Source organism: Lissotriton vulgaris, chromosome 8, assembly GCF_964263255.1.
Source record: "Lissotriton vulgaris chromosome 8, aLisVul1.2, whole genome shotgun sequence".
In the NCBI taxonomy this organism is placed as follows: domain Eukaryota; kingdom Metazoa; phylum Chordata; class Amphibia; order Caudata; family Salamandridae; genus Lissotriton; species Lissotriton vulgaris.
In genome coordinates, this window is record NC_141696.1 from 587,352,152 (window position 1) to 587,369,136 (window position 16,985).

The following is a 16,985-nucleotide window of genomic DNA, read 5'->3' on the forward strand; positions in this document are numbered from 1 at the left end:
TCTGCAGAGGAAGTACCACTGCCTGCTTCCAAGCAGTCGGGACCACCTGAGACTCAAAGGAGGTGTCCAGTAGGTGACGCACATAGGGCTCAAGTACTGGCAGGCTGCCCTTTAGCCGACTGGGAGTGGTCGGATCTCTAGGGGAACCGGATTTTATTGATCCACAAATACGGAGGAGCTCCGCAGTGGGGGGAGTGACAAAAGTAGTTAGACGTTGTTCCCCTTTCATTCTAGTGGATTCCGGGTGAGCAGAGCCGCTGTCTGTCCTCTGGGGGAAGGAGTTATAGATGTTGGTAACCTTGGTTGCAAAGAACTCAGCAATTCGGTTACAGCCCTCCGTGGTGCAGAGTTTCTTAGGCACCACGGCGAGTTTCCCTATCGCAATAGACTTATAAATAGAGAAAAGCTCCTTGGTGGATTGCTCTGCTTCCTCTATTTTATTGCAATAGTACAATGATTTGGCCTTCCTAATCATCGTGTGGTAGATGCGCCTGCAGTCTATGTAGTCTGTTTTGGCCTGAGTGGAATAGGCAATCCTCCATTGCCTTTCGGCACGTTTACATGCTGCTTTGGCCGTTCGCAAATCATCGCTGTACCAAGGTGCCGATCTTTGCACTCGACCCCCCATTTTCGCCATACTCAATGGTGCCCCCAGATTCAGTGCTTCCATAATGCGTTGGTCAAGATTAGAATTGATTTCATCTACCCCATCGCCCCCAGGATCGCCCTTCTCAGTGAGTGCCAGATTGAAATTGGCTTGGGAGAATGCTGCCCATCTCCGTCTAGGGTGTTTTTCAGCAGGAGGGTCACTGGGGCGAGGTCCCTGCATTTCGATGGTAAAAGGGACAAGGAGATGATCAGACCATGGGATGGGAATCGGGGTTTGGGCGTCCACTTGGTTCCAGTTTGCGAAAACTGGGTCCAGAAGGTGGCCCAACTTGTGGGTAGGGTGCGATACCTTCTGTTCAAACTGTAAACTTGCCATCGTGTGACAGAGATCACTCGCCACCCTATCCGTAGGGATATCTAAATGCAAGTTAAGGTCCCCTAAGACAAGGTATTTATCCGAGCGTAGTGCGGCTTCTGTAACGCCTTCCACTAGCTTTTCAATAAAGGCTGCAGTAGAGCCCGGGGGCGGTAAATTAGCAGGCCTTTCAGGGTGAAATAGCCATTTATAGAGATGGAAAAGGCACCAGCCTCGCTGTCATCGATCATAGTGCGATCTAGCTGACATTGATAGTCTTGTCTAGCAACTATGGCTATGCCGCCCCCTCTCCCCCGTATTCTGTCTAGCCTTTGCAGACAGTAACCCTCTGGAATGGCTTCAATGATCTCCGGCATGGAGTCTTGGTCAAGCCACGTTTCCGTGAGGAAGAACAGATCCCATTGTTTCCCACTAAGGAGGTCATGGATATCAAGAGAGTGTTTGCGTAGGGAGCGTACATTCGACAGGCCGCATACCAAGGTGTGCTGACCTGTGGTTTGAGCCTTACCTATGTTGAAGGTATAATTACAGTGGCTGCAGCCCACGTTGTTACCTGCCTCAATGCTGTGTAAGCATAGTCCGCCCAGCTCTCTACGGAGGAGAAGTAGATCATCTCGACTCCAGCAGACTTGGTGTAATGCAGAGGCAGGGGGACTGACCCTGGGCCGCAGTCGGCCGCGGACGGGCGCAGACGGGCTTAACTCAGGCGCAACTCCGGCGCGCCTTCGTCGCGCACGCTGCGCTCGTCCGCTGCGCTGCCGACAGCACATCCGCCTTATATCCCCCCCAGCGTCCCAACAACTAGAGCGCTGCTGTTCCCTGCCGGAAGTGTCTGGCTCGGACCCTCCACGCCCTCTGCTCAAACGGTGCTAGTCACCGGCGTCAGACCGAGGCGGGAGGGAGGGGCGAGTCCAGCACTCCGTTGCCAGGCAGCAGCACCTGCTTGTCCGCCTACCGAGGCTCTGCAGAGCAAAATGCGGAGGTCACAGATATCTCGCTGTGCAAAGCAGCTTAAACAAGCTGGTGAGAGAAAGGTTGTGAAAATTAAAAGTATTAAAAATGCTTACGCGCTAGAAAGCCCTCTCTGACACAGGCCCTAGGTTCCTCTCAAATCGGATCAAAAAATACACCCCCTCTCGTACCCTTCGCTCCGCTGGACAACATCTACTTATCACCCCCAGATTTAAGCGCCTAAAACATGGCGGCACTCGCTTCTCTACGCTTTCCCCTCAAATATGGAATTCCCTCCCTCTTCCTATCCGTTCTACTGCCTCGCATCTCCATTTCAGAAAGTTGCTTAAAACGTGGCTATTCCAGCAAGCCTACTCCTCCTCCTGAGCCTCCACTCCACAGAGCCCTGTCCCAGAAGCGCCAAGAAACCAACCCGGTGTACGTTGCGCTATACAAATATTTTAACATTAACATTAACATCAAAGCATTCAAGTGACACGCAAATGCGCTTCCGTTAAAAGCGATAGGGACACTGCCACTGTCCACTTACCACTTATCGCAATTCTTCTCTGATATTAACAAACCTCAGCAGGCTCTTTTAGATTTATCCCCCTTAGAGTCAGACCTTTCTCAGCTTGAACTTTTCAAAGCCCTCCAAACTCTCAAAAAAGATAAGGCTCCTGGTCCAGACGGTTTTACTGTCGAATTCTACACCCATTTTTCTAAGCTTCTATTACCCAAACTCCATTCACTTATAAATTTCTTCTGCACCTCCAAAAACTCTTTTGGCTCATTTTCCGAAGCTCACATTTGTCTTATCCTCAAGGAAGGTAAACACTCTTAATATTGTAGAAATTATAGACCATCTCATTAGTTAATATCGATTATAACATTTTTTCTAAAGCTCTGGCTATACGTCTTGACTCATACCTCCCACATTTATTAGGAATGGAACAATCGGTCTTTGTTAAAGGACGTGTCATCACAGATAATACAAGGCTCTTCTTTGATGTTTTGTCCAAATCCTCACATCTCCAACAATATTTGGCGGCAATTGCACTCGATGCCGAAAAGACTTTTGATAGAGTTGAATGGAAATATTTATTTTATACTCTTGAATGGTTTGGATGCGGCCCCAAATTTATACATTTTATTTCTCTCCTTTACTTTAATCCACGTGCAGCAGTTTGCGCCAATGGTTTAATCTCCTCATTTTTTGACTTGGGTAGAGGAGTACGACAGGGTTGTCCTCTTTCTCCCTTCCTTTTAAATTTCGCTCTAAAACCCTTTTTATCTAAATTACTTCAAAACCCAAATATTTTTGGATTTCAAGCCTCAAAGGTTCACATCAAATTAGCAGCCTACGCAGATGATATTTTGCTCTTCTTGTCTAATCCAGAACAATCAATTCCGGCATTTTTGGAAGAGGTGAAATCGTATTCACTTATTTAAGGTTATAAATTAAATAATAATAAATGTAAAATATTGCCTCCAATAAAATACACCTTCAGCTCAAAATTTCAAGCTTCTCAATTTAAATGGAGTCCTAACCGTTTTAAATATTTAGGTTTACACTGTAGGCCTTTCATCTCAGCAACTGTAATATTATGGATGAATAAGTGTCTTCAGAACATTTCAGAATTAACTTCTAGATGGCACCCCCTTTACTTATCTTGAAGGGGTCGCTTAGATACTATAAAGATGATGTTATCACCCATAGTTTTATATACTATTTCGAATATACCAGTTCCTATCACTCTTAAATTATTTTAAAAAGTTAACTCTGTCTTATCCTCCTTCTTATCAAACAATAAAAAACTATGAATGTCTTTATCAAAATTAATTCGACCTAAAACGAAGGTGGGGTTAATTTCCCAGACTTTCAGGCATATCAAAAAGCTTTTTTACTACAACAAGCCTCTCTATGGCTGCTTGACTCTGCAGATGATTGTCCTCTTTGGCTTTCAACAGAGCCCCAATTCAAATCTCCTTTCTCATTCAGCGAGTATCTTTCTTTCTCAAGAAAACCACAGTCTATTTCTACCCCTATATTAAAATATACTTCTAGACTACTTGATCACCCCTTTCAACCTACTCTTGGCTCCATGGACTCTTTTTTAAACTCAACCATATGGTATAATAAAACCTTACTGATCCTCAAACAGACCTTTTTATTGGAAGACTTAGAGGGAAAGAGGTTTGATATGGATTCATCAACTTTTCTTGGGAGCGGAAGTCATACCCTTCACTACTCTCATGCTGACATACAATTTACCGTCCTCCTTTATAAATAAGTATAACTTAATCAAAACAGCTGTGCTGGACACCTATTCTTTTCCCATTACCACGCCATTCACTAACCTAGAACCTGCTTTACAACTTCAAGCCCTCTTATTGACTATACCCAAAGATTCTATTATCTACACCTACTTGCAAGGCATTGACGCGAATAGACAGAAAACAAAGATTGGGAACGGGACATCGTTGTATGCTAGCCACTGTCACTTTGGAAGGGCATATGGACCAAATTACGCAAAGCTTCTAGAGCAGCAAATATCACACAAACACTTTTCTTTGTTTACAATCGTCTTTTATTTACACCTGCCACTTTGGGCAACCACTTTTCAGACACTCCGAATACTTGTTGGACTTGTTCTTCCCCTAATGCTGATCTTTTTCATATGTTATTTTTATGCCCACAAGTACACACTTTCTGGACCCAAGTATTGTCTCAGGTTAACCTAATTTATGGCACCACATTTCCTTTTGCCTTAACTCATAATTTCCTAGGTAGTTTATCTTCTATTTGGGATGGGATTTCATTAAATGTTCAGATTATTGATTTATTATTAGCAGTTGCCTTTCAACAATCACCACCAATTGGAAGGACTTCTCAAAAATGTCATACATAGCTTGGTGGTATAATGTCTGTCACAATCATAGGTTGGATACTGCTTTTGCATACCCTCCTCGTATGGCTACAAAACGAGCTGACATATGTTCACTCGTTACATCATACATTGACGAGAATGACAAACGATGTTCTGTACCCCAACCCAAATACTCTGGACTTCTCATTAGCTATAGATTAGAGAAAATGTCAACAATGGTAAAATGTGATTTTATGCACTAATTGTTTATGCTAGTATATGTAACCATGTATATATGTACATAGTAAGAATATTTTTCTTATTCTCCATCCCCCTTTTTGCCCCCCTCCATTCTTGTTTTTAATCATAGCTTTGTAAATATTAAAGCACTGAATGCACTTGTAACTTTATTAATAGGACGCTGCACTGACACTGATATGGATTTTTTATGTATTTTGTATTTGCATAGGTACATTTGGAATATACATCATGGATTCCTGATGAAGGCTAATAGCCGAAACGCGCGTAGCAATTACCAATTACTTCTAGCCATGTTCTCAGATCAATATTAAGCTATTTTGTATTTTTGCACTTCTTTTGATCGATTTATCTATTGTATAATTATATTGGAATGTACTGTGACCTAGAGAAAAAGATTATAAATTGCACAGCGAGAGATCCACAGTTGGGTCTAAAGTAATGAATGTTTATAATATTATATAAAAAGAATCTCATTTTCAAGAATACTATTAAATTAAGTATATATTTTTTCTACTATGCACATTGCTTATCCATAGTCACTAATTTCTGGTGTCAGTCTATGTCCATGTGAAATTTATGTTCCTAATTTCCTGTTTTTCCAAATAGTATAGAGATCCCAAATTAGGAACTTTAGTCGGGGATACCTCCTTTTCTTACATACACTGTACGCCAACCTTCACAACAAGAGGTTACTAAACCTTCCTGAATGAATGAAAATAGATTTGTATTGCGCAGAACTTTGCCCAGGGGCATCAAGGCACATAGAATGGAAGAGCTGGAAACGATGCACAAGACGGAAGAGGGAACTACTGGTAAGCTTTAGTGAAGAGCCAGGTCTTGTAAGGCTTTACGAAATTGATCAGTCTATCCTGATTCCCCTTATAGTTCCATAATTTTCTTTTATATACCATATAAGCACAATTTTTCTTTCATTTATGGTGAATTTTATCTATCCTTCTCCTGTATTTGTATTATTAGTCCAATTCATCCATTTTCTAGATTGTAACTTTGGAATGTGATGTTGTAAGACTCACAATGTAAGTTTTAAAGTGTACATCTTGTATGGTCACCCTGTTTTTTTTCTTTTAATAAAAACTATTTGAAGTCAAAAAAGATAAGACTTACCATCCATGCATAAAACACAGCAGCATATGATACATATGTTTGAGAAATTTGCTAAAACCTTCTATCCAAGCAGATATATCTTGCTACTGCCACACCGAATGCGCATAATTATATGGAATTTAAAAAATATGTCAATCTATGCTTGTTTTCTAGTTCTATTTATGAGTATTTCATGTACTGCCTAAAATACTCCAGTTGAGGTTTAGAAATTAAGATACTCTTTCCAAGTTAACATTAGAAATCCTTTCTTTTCACTCCGAAAACATTTTGCTCCAAAATGCTTTTTTCTCCTACACCCACCCCATGGAAACTTGGGCAATTGGTGCTCCTTGCCATGTTTTATACAGCAGTTTAACCTAGGGTCATTTCATAAATTCATCCAGCACTTTTGTGTGCGCATGTTCTGAATGGAGCTGTATGCCCGCTAGTAGTGGAATCATGCTAGTTCCAGCACATCACTCGCATATGAGTCAATACGCTACAAACAGTGAATGCACTGTCAAGCAGAGCAATGGTTCTCCTGAGACTCAATGTCACTGGAAGCAGCGAGTGAACCACCATCCCATTCTTCAGTATAAGCTTATGAACCTGAGAGACTGGAATTTAATTGTTTATAGACTGCACAGCTTTGTTCTGTACCTGTGTGCAAACGCAGAAGATTATGTTATGTCCTTTTATATTTATTACTGCTTTATTATTTATAAGGTTTTTGAATACCGAAATGTCATTCCAATATTAAGGCATAATATGCAAACTGGACATCAGACAAATGAAATCAGGCAGAATAAGAGTATAAAGAGGGCCTTTTCACCATCAATGAAAGATTTTAAGGGCCCATCGAAATGCAGGGTGATTTTCAATTTTTATGAGCCCAGCAGTTGTTCCAGAACCTAGACAAAACAAGCATTTGCAATGCAATAGATCCCGCATTCACATAAGTTTGAGCTATTGGCATTGTGAATCCAATTAAATGGACTTTCATCAGTGTTGGAATTATAGTTTGAATGTCACTGAAGCAATCTAATATTGCACAATCATATGTGTCTGTATTCCTGTAGCTTCTATTAGGTTCTTGAGGATTATTGTCTAATATTCATGCTGGCATCATATCCGTTTGTGTCCGGAATATCGTCTGTCTGGCCGGTTTCAGCGCCCGTCCATCATCTCCTTGTGTTCGCTTTGTTTGCCCTAAGTTGGCAGCGTATGCCCAGACGTGGGTACCTTGCTCACTTTGCCACTGGATTCAAGCTAGCCTGGCTGATGAAGGGTGTTACCCAGAAACCAGTCCCAGGATGCTTGTTTCCAGTTCAGGGAAGACCTGGCTTGGCAGTTCGGGCTGGACTGTTGCCATGAGGCACAGGGTCAAGACTGATTTGCATATAGCTGGGTCTGGAACTGAGGTGGCGAAATGAGCTAAAGAATGATGATGGATTCAACCTAGATCTTTGACTGGGGGTGAGTGTCTGAAAAGTTTCAGAGCTCCGTTCATCATCTCCTTGTGTGTGTCATGTATGTTTGAGACATAACATGCCAGCACCTTTCAGTCTGGAAGATGCATTTTTAAATGTTCTTTATTAGTGACTGAGTTACTTCCCAGGAGGTGTTCACTGAAGTGGGGTTTTTACCAGACAGTCCCACATGAACACCCACAAGTGTCAACTTAACAGAAAATGTAAGAGTGCCTAAATTGTACACATGGGGCCTTATGTATGAATGCCTTGCGCCGCCGGTGCTCACACCACTGCCTGTTTTGCAACAGTTAAAAGAAACTGAAATCCCCTCTGTTTCTAATGCATTTCCAAAAAATACCTTACGGTAACATAACCTGTATCATATACAATGGCCTCTTGTTCTCTCCTTCTGGATCTCATCCTCCCTTCATTTCCTATAATTTACTGAATTTGAAGTCTCCTTCCCCCGATGCTTCCCTCCTTATGGCTTCCCCTAGTTGCTAGGTTCAAGTTTTCCTAGACCCTTATTTCACACCCACCTGAACCGCCTTCTGCTCCCCTAATTTATTTGGATAGCATTATAGTGGTTTCTCTCATGTGGATTTGTATTTATCCAGGCTTACTGCAACATGTCGTCGCTTTGGGGTGATTTCACCATGGATGTTTGCATACATTGTTGTTAGATATCTTCTAGGCCTCCGTATTGTTTAGTCTCCCAACACATATGCCCTACATTGTTACTGTATTCTTCTAACTGTAAAGTGCTTTGATGCCCTTGGGCCACAGTCACGCTGTATAAAACCATGTAAATAAACTAAATATATGGTTTGACATTACCAAGTGCCAGCTACATCTTCTCACTGGTAAATGTCAAGCCTATGTTTTGGAAACTCCACAGTGAATCAGCCGTGTTGGCACACTTTCAGCACAACAAGTAGACATAACATTGGACTATGTCGTGAAATGGATGACCTTTCTTGCTTGCTGTAGATCAGTTTGTAGGACAGTCAATTGTACCGCTAGTGACAATTTGCTTCATAGTAATGCAATTTACAAAGCATTGGAAAAAACAAGGACTTGATTGATTGGTAAGGGACATACATCATGACAATCATAGCATTAATTAGGCATTTTGTGCATGGGGATACCTGCCATAAAATGTGCTGTTCTGCTCCTGCTGTTCAGTTAACCTTGGTTGCGGCTTACAAGTGTTTCTAGAATTGTCATGGAAGGTTGTGATTAATTTTTCATCAGCAGTTCAATGGAAAAGAGTAATCTTATTAGATATTTAATCAAGGAATAACATGCACAAGCAGCTCCCATAACAACTGTTGTGCCACCTATTATTGGTTGTTCGCAAGCAGAGGCACAGCAGTAAATAGTGTAGAAGGTGCCCTCTGCAACCCAATTGTGCCTTAATGTTACTACCTAAAGGGGCCATGGGGCCCTTTTTCCTTTTCACATTAGGGCCCATGACAACCTTTCAATACCACAGTTTATCAGAAAGATGCAAGGTACTCCATCAATTGTTTGCTCACATCTCATTACCTAGTTTTAATTCTGGAAATCATGCGCACAACAAATGTGGGAGACAGAGAAAATGTGACCTGTCTAGCTGCCATCTTTTATGTGACGTGCACATCCAATTACATATCAAGATAAAAAACAGAAATAACTTCACACCAAAGGAAGCTATCTCTTCAAACCACTATGTATCTATCAGGGTCCTTGTAGCTTAAAACGCACATGAAGCTTCGCAGTGTGTGCATTGACTTGCTTCAATTTTTTTATAAATGTGATTGTTCTAGCTGTGGCATAATTTGTTACGAAACATGGCCAATGAATTCACTTCTAATAATGAGCAAGCATTGGCACAACCATGTTAAATGTTCATTTGTCTAGTATGTGTCCCTTTTTTTCAGGGCACTGTGTGAGAAGTTGGCCTGGTATATAATGCTCACTAATTCTAGTGATCACTTTGTACCATGCCAAGCAACCCTTATGATGATGGTTGTAAGTCAACCTTGTAGACCAGTTATCCTAGTGGTAACGTGGACAAAGCAGTCTTAGGCTAAACTCTGAAAGGCATGTGAAGCCAGCTGTTATACCATACACAACCCCCTTGAATACCAAATGAAAGGGACACCACACAGATATATATTGAAAATATATATTGATTTATTAACTATAAAATCCCCTGGACTCTTTATGAGCACAGAAGCACAAGCGTTAAATCACAAGACAGTTTAAAATACACAAAAGTTGCACAAATATGGATGAGCCCTAGGGGCCACCTAAACCATATACTAAGAAAGTGGTATAAGAGATACCAATAGGAAAGGCAACAGGCCTAGGGCCTTGGGAATCGCTGGAGCTATTCGAGACTAGCAGTGACTAAGTCGGGAAAGGCCCGCGGGACTCGGGTGCAGTGTTCAAAGTGCACGCACTTTCCAATGTAAAGTCTATGGTGCGTAAAAAGTACAAAGTTAGAAAGTTAGGAACCTTCTGAGTGACCTATGAAGCTGAAACTTAAGACACAGGCCCTTGAGATGTGTACCAGTGCAGGAGCACTGGCGGAGCTGAGTTACCTCACCCACAGGAAGCGGGTGCACAGGGTCGAAGTAGTGTCGGGTTTCGTCACGCTGGTCGATGGTGCTTGGAGCTGAAGATGCTGCAGGCGGCTCGATGTGAAGAGTTCCGGTGGATCCAAGGGTGGATCTGAAGTTGTGAAGACCTGAAAGCAGAGGGGACAATGTTCAAAGTCACTAGCCAGTGACTACTGTGGAACCAGATTGGAACCAGGCGATGTCGGGTGCAAACAGGCGTTGTTGTGTAGCTTGTCTCTGCAGCCACGTGGACACCGGGGGTCGAGGACGTCCAGGATTCGGTAACGAGCTGTTCCACGCAGGCTTCTCGCTGTTGGCGGTGTCGGCGACCTGATCGGAGCAAACAGGCCTTGGCTAATGCAAGCCACGCAGGATTCAAGAAATGCTTATCACTCGGACCAGCAAGGTCAGAGCGGGTGCTCCTTTTCACAGGAGCTTGGGGAGGTCTGGAGCGACCAGACCTGCTGTGTAAATCGTCGGTTTCGTCGCCAAGATGGCCGCTGACCACGTGGCTAGTGGCCGGGATGGCGCGTCGAGTGGCACAATGCAAAAGGGCCCCACTCAGATCGTGGAGATGCTGGAGGGCTGATCTTCAGTGCAAGGGCTGCTCGGTAGTGGGGGTTCTCAGTCCCCAAAGCACAACATCGAGGATGCCTCAGAAGCTGCGCAGTCAGCTTTTCGTGTGTCTTCCAAGAGGTCCGGTCCCACGTCGCTCGGTGCCTCCACGGGTCCCTTCTTTGCAGGGACTGTGGATCGGGCTGTGAGAGGTCTGGGAGTCTGGTTCTTGTTGGGCTCTGGGCTCGGGCTCCAGCGGGAGGCGGCGGCAAAGCAGATGTCGAGTTGCTGGTTGGTGCCTGTGTTCACAGGGTGGCCACTCCTAGGCCACAAGGGAGATTCTCTTCAGTCTTCTGAGCAGCAGAATGTCGAAGTCCAGTCGTCTTCTTTGTTTCAAGTTGATTCAGGATGATCTGCTGTGCAATGGCACTGCTCCCACTCTTATTCCCAATCTGAGGGGTGGATCACCTACTAGGTCCCTCCTCTGGGAGGAACCAGGAAGGGGAGTGGTTACACCCACTCTCCTTTGTCCAGCTCCTCGCCAGGACTGGGGCTGGAAAGCCCCAGAACCGGTTTGGGCTGGCTTATGCACATGGACACCTTGTGTGCCCCAGGCATGTCTCAATCTATTCAGCCCTGTCCTACCCAATACACAAAACCCTGTCTGGGGTGGTGCTCGCACCTCCCAAGGCAGGAAACCCTTTGTCCAGGCCACCATCTGCCGAGTTTCGGTCAGCAGCAGGAGGCCAGACTCGTGTCTGTGGTGGCAGCATCCATTTTGTGATGCTGAGGCTCTGTTTAACTTTAACCGGGGTTAAGGCTACACACATGTCGTGTCCCTCTAGAAGGGTGGAATGCTATCCCCGTCGCCAGAACTGGCGAGGGGATAGTATTCCAATTCGCATGACACCTTACTCGACATGTTTTGATAAAGCCAAACCAAAGATAGAATTTAACCGCGAGGATTATAATGCACTTAAGAGTATATGGTATGGCAATATCCCGGAACAGCTTAGGGAGTGGTTCCCAACAGCTGCAGACAGGCTCAGCTCATGCTAGAGCACCATCTCACATATTTCCAAGCACTCTGCCTCCAGGATTGATGAGGCCTTCCATAGGAGTGGCTGATAGGAACATATGTGTCCAGTTTAGGGTTAGGCACAGGCATACTGTACCTAAGTAAGAGGTGATTACACCAACTTACCCCAGCTGAGTGATAAGCCAGTTGTGTCAAAGATGGAGGCCAGGCCAGGGGTGGCACAATACATGCTACAGCCCCTGGGAGGCCTTGGATACACCTATGCCCTGGGCACCTATGGTGCACTGATACAGGGGCTCATAAGGTGAACCAGTTCCAATTCGTAATGCACCTAGAGTGCATTGGCAATAATTTAGAGAGAGAACAGCAGGCTGTGGGTCTGATTAGCAGGCCCACAGCCACATTAAGTCAGAAACCAGTGAAGCAAAAAGCAAAAATTTGGGGTGACCATAGGATAGCAGACCCTAATCTCCTACACACTGCACCGGAATTATTGGGATGACTACTACGTGTCTGCTTTCTCATTCAATCAGTGTTATAAATTACTTCGAACTCTGTTATTTTGTCCATTTTAGAGCAGTGTTTAAAACCAGGCCAGAACATATGGGGCACGATTCACAAAGGGCTTCCGCACCGCAGTTACCCATTGCGGACATACTGCCATGAGTGCTTAGTCCCACCTACTTGTGTGGGATCAATGCCACGAGGGCAGACCCACTCCGCCACGACTGCAGGACACCCGCCAGAGTGCAGAGGCCTTTGGGAATCGGCCAATGTATCTGGTAGATTGAGTCATACATACTTCTGGTCAAAAATAGTGTGAAAAACACAAGTGATGCAAGAAAGAGCCCTTTGTCTCCTGAACATTCATGTTATTCCCACATGTTTGTGGTTTTATTTTACAGTGAACAGTGCATAGGTACGGCATAGGGCTTAATATCATCATTTTAATATTTTAACAAAACAAGTGCTGAATGAAATTCTCAAAACTACATGAATTACACCAGCATAATTTAATGTTCTACTCATTGTTAGTACCTTAGCACCTTCACCCTATAGCCTTTACCTCAAATAACATCCGGTGCTTTTTCCCCATAGGATCTCAACATTTGCCTCTACCACTGCCCATACTCTAATTTCTCTTCTTCTTGCCTATATCAGTGAATCTAGACTGATACATATACCTTTCTAGTCACACACTTTTATTTTCTACTCTACCCATACCCTTTACCATTGTACCTCTATGCCCATTCTCACCCAGGTACACCCTACCTTCACCTTAGCCTCTCTACTCCTATATATACGTAGTACCTCTACCTTGACAATTGTACCTCAACACCTGCCTATACCCTATTACCATTAGCCATACCAATGCCATTTTTACCACTATGCATACCTATCCATTAGTACTTTCCCCCACTGTCTATAACCTTGTCTACATCTGTCTGTATCCCAATATCTCTTCCAATGCATCTGAACCTCTCTTCTGCCTATATCCTGCTACCCCCACCTATGCCATACCACTGCAAGCACTTCATATTCCTTAATACCTTGACTCCGCCTATGCTCTAGTAACTCTACCCCTACTTAGAGCCATGCAACTTCACCTATCAACATTCCATTATAGTTTCCAATTTCCATTACTCCTACCCCCTTTCCTCCTTACCTGTTCTGTGCCAATTTCTTGTTCCCTATAAATCCTAATTTCCTGGTGTGTTTTTTGCTCTTTTTCTTCAATATTGTTACCATAAATTATTTTCTTCAGTTTGTAAAATGTACTTTCTCCAACCAAGGTTAGTCAGGTTTGGTTTTCTCGGAATTGAGGTATAGCTAGCTAGGATTTCAAGCGGGCATGGTGCTGATGACTTGAAAAGAGTCTATTGTGCAAAAGGAAGAACACTAAAAAACTTCATCTGAAGTGGTATGGGAGAGTAAATATTTCTTTAAGATTGCTGGTTCAACTTAATTCTATCAAACACATTTTGTCAACCCAAGATTACCCTCAGTATCTTCTCTGATGACATGTTGAGTAAAGACATTCCTTACCAAACAATATCGCCTGATAACTGTTCATTTGTCCCTTTTCCATTGGTAGGAGTGGCTATTATTGGCAACATCTGTTGCAGCAGATTCTCTGTTCTCCTCCTACTCTGATTCCTCAAACCTGTAGGCTTTAAAAATGCAGGCTCATTCATTAAGTAACAGAGAAATAGATGTGCAACAAGTTAGAACTATATGAGAAACAGGGAAAATTGAGCTTTGTGCAGAGGGTCCTGCAAAACCAAGAAGATTACAACATGCTTTTGCTGCTGACATATTTTGCTGGTTTGACTGCTACAAATGTCATGTAGTCCTGTAGATAAATACTGAAGCTGGTTTAAAAAATTATTATGCAAAGATATAAGCATTCACTAAAGAGCTTACAGCTCTGACCGGCTGATGGAGAAGGATGTATAGTTGGAAATTAAACATAACATTAAAAGGTTGCAACTGTGATTCGCATTTTCCTTGGCTACAGGCATTATTTGGGAGCTGGTTATTAAACGGACACTGTAGTGTGCACTTGTAATGAGTGTTGAAAAAGTTGTTGTTAAGCTTTTCAAGGTCAGTTATGTTCCTGTATCAATATGATAAGTAAATCAGAAGAGTAAATATAATCATCAACATTTTTTAAGCTCTTGCATTACCTGCTATCTTGATTTTAAATTTTAAGGCAATATGTGGAAATATCCTTGAGTAACAATTACCATGCTGGGAGCAGAATCACATTGTCAACTGCCTTTTCAACTGAGATAGGATAACGGGGGTGATTAGCTAACATTTTGCGCTGAGTTTGCATCATAAAAGTTGTTTTGTGCTGTAAACTGCCTAAAAGTAACACAAATGAGCGCTAAGGGTTGCTTTGTGTTACTTAGCATCAACAGGGTGTTACATGGGCATTCCCATGCTGTCACCCAGCCTTTTTTACGCAAAATACTTATCCAGAAAAAAGGTGACACAGCGTTTTACTTTAAAAAATAACGCCTTTTAAAACCGGGTGTTAAAAGGAGAAATGTTTTAGGGAGGCGAAGGGGGGGCATGGTTACAGCGCCAACTTAGATGGCAGTGCCATGTTGAACTCGTCGCCACAGGAGTCCTTTTGCTTCATGGGACTGCTCCAGCGCTCGCCGATGAGGGAGATTGCTTTGCATCTCCACCTGCTAATCCGGTGAGTTGCTGGTGCCTTCAAATGCACTCCAGTGCAAAAACCACAGTTGATGGACAGAATGCAGAACAATGTCATACATTCACCCCAGTACAGAGATCTGGGCCTAAATCCATCGTTTTTTTGCACTCCACACCACCCCAGTTCAGACATGGCCAAATGCACTCCAAGCACTTTTTTTTGTGAGCTGCCAGGCCTGGGGGTTTTACCATGCAGTGAGAGGTTGTGCCCGCCATTTTGGAATGCTGTGGGCCCATTTCCTTACAACTCATCTCTAACATTTACAGTTGTATGAGGAGCTTTGTGCGCTCCTGAGAATGGCCTGAATTTGTAATATTAGTCTAAACAAATATTTGCCTTGGCCTCTTCATGCTGTTCTATTTTCTGTTTTTCTGAGCACTTTTGTTTCAGTTTTCATGGCCCTCTTATACATTTCTTAATGGCATTAATCTCTTTTTATAATCCTTCCATCAAATTGTCACCATGTTTGCTACCCTTTCTTCTCCATATATGGGGAAATTAACGAACCTTAAACTTTCGTGTGCCACAAATAACGTTCTATTATCTGATTCAGGCTCCAATCCCAACAATATAGATGATGCCACTTTTCAAAAAGCAGGATCTCATTTAGGTACTATTCCAAAACCCTCCTCATTCTCCAAAATGTCTGTGGGGTCAAATAAGAGACCTCAAAAAGAGCCTCCTTCACCAGTGAAACCTGCGTTGGCATCGATGGAGGTCATAGTTGATGAAATTCATGTGTTGAGACCATTTATGGAAGAGACTACTAAAACATTACAACCCTTTGTTGACAAATAGTCTACGTAAGAGTCAAGTGTTTTAATAGGCAAGCAAAATACTGAGAGTCTACAGAAAGCCTTTTTACGTATTTCACATTTGGAATTGAAATTATCCCTACTTACAAAACACACTGAGGAATTGAAAATCGAAATTGTAGAAATAATTTATGTATATGTGGGCTTCCAGAAAAGGAAGAGGGAGCTAATCTGACTTCATATGTTAATCCTTTTTACTAAAACTTTTTGGCATGCCTATATCTTTTCCAATCAATATACAAAGAGCACTTAGGCTTGGTCTTAGAGCTTCTATGAATCCACAAGGATTTATTTTGTTCTTTCTGCAATACACTGACTTGCTACACGTGCTGTCGTTTGTTAAGAATAAAAAACAAATCATTTGGGATGGTCACAGATTGTTTTTCTCTCAAGATGTTTCTAGAGGTACTGCAGATGGTTTGAAGCAATTTTTGGATATGCGCCCTGAGTTAAGAGCCATGAAAGTTCGATATGGACTAATTCATCCATGCTTGTTCAAAGTGACATATAAGTATAAAGCAACATCCTAAGATGACCCTTCTGCACTTAAGAGATTTCTAAAATTTACGGAGGAGAGGATATGAACAATCCAAAAATGACTTGATATCTCTTTGTAATTCTGGTTCTTGACCTTTAATAATTATTGTGTAATTATTGTCTTATCTTTGAAGTGTTGTGTCGTTTTTCCCCTCTTTTTGGCATAATCTAACTTGGTACTGTTTTCCTTTTTTTTCAGACAGGAATTTGTGTTTGCGTTTTGTCCCCACAAAGTTCTACCTTGTGTGATGTTCTCACCTAAGTCAAGGCGGCTGTCCTGCTATCGTCTGTAGTTCGGATGTTGTCACTGCTGTCTCTTAGTGTCGCCACCCTCCTTTCTGTCTCTGTGTTTTGTAGATATGTTTCTCAGTCGTCATTTTCTAGGACTTGTACTGTCTTTCTGTTTTTTGTTTCACCTCTCTCTTAATGATATTAATTCCGATCCTTTTCTCTTTCTTTCTTCTCCTTTTCCGCTGTCTACCCAATCACCCTTTCTTCCCTTTCTTTTTTCATTGAGCAAGCATTTTATCTTTCTCACTACTTTATTCTTTTTCTTATTGAATT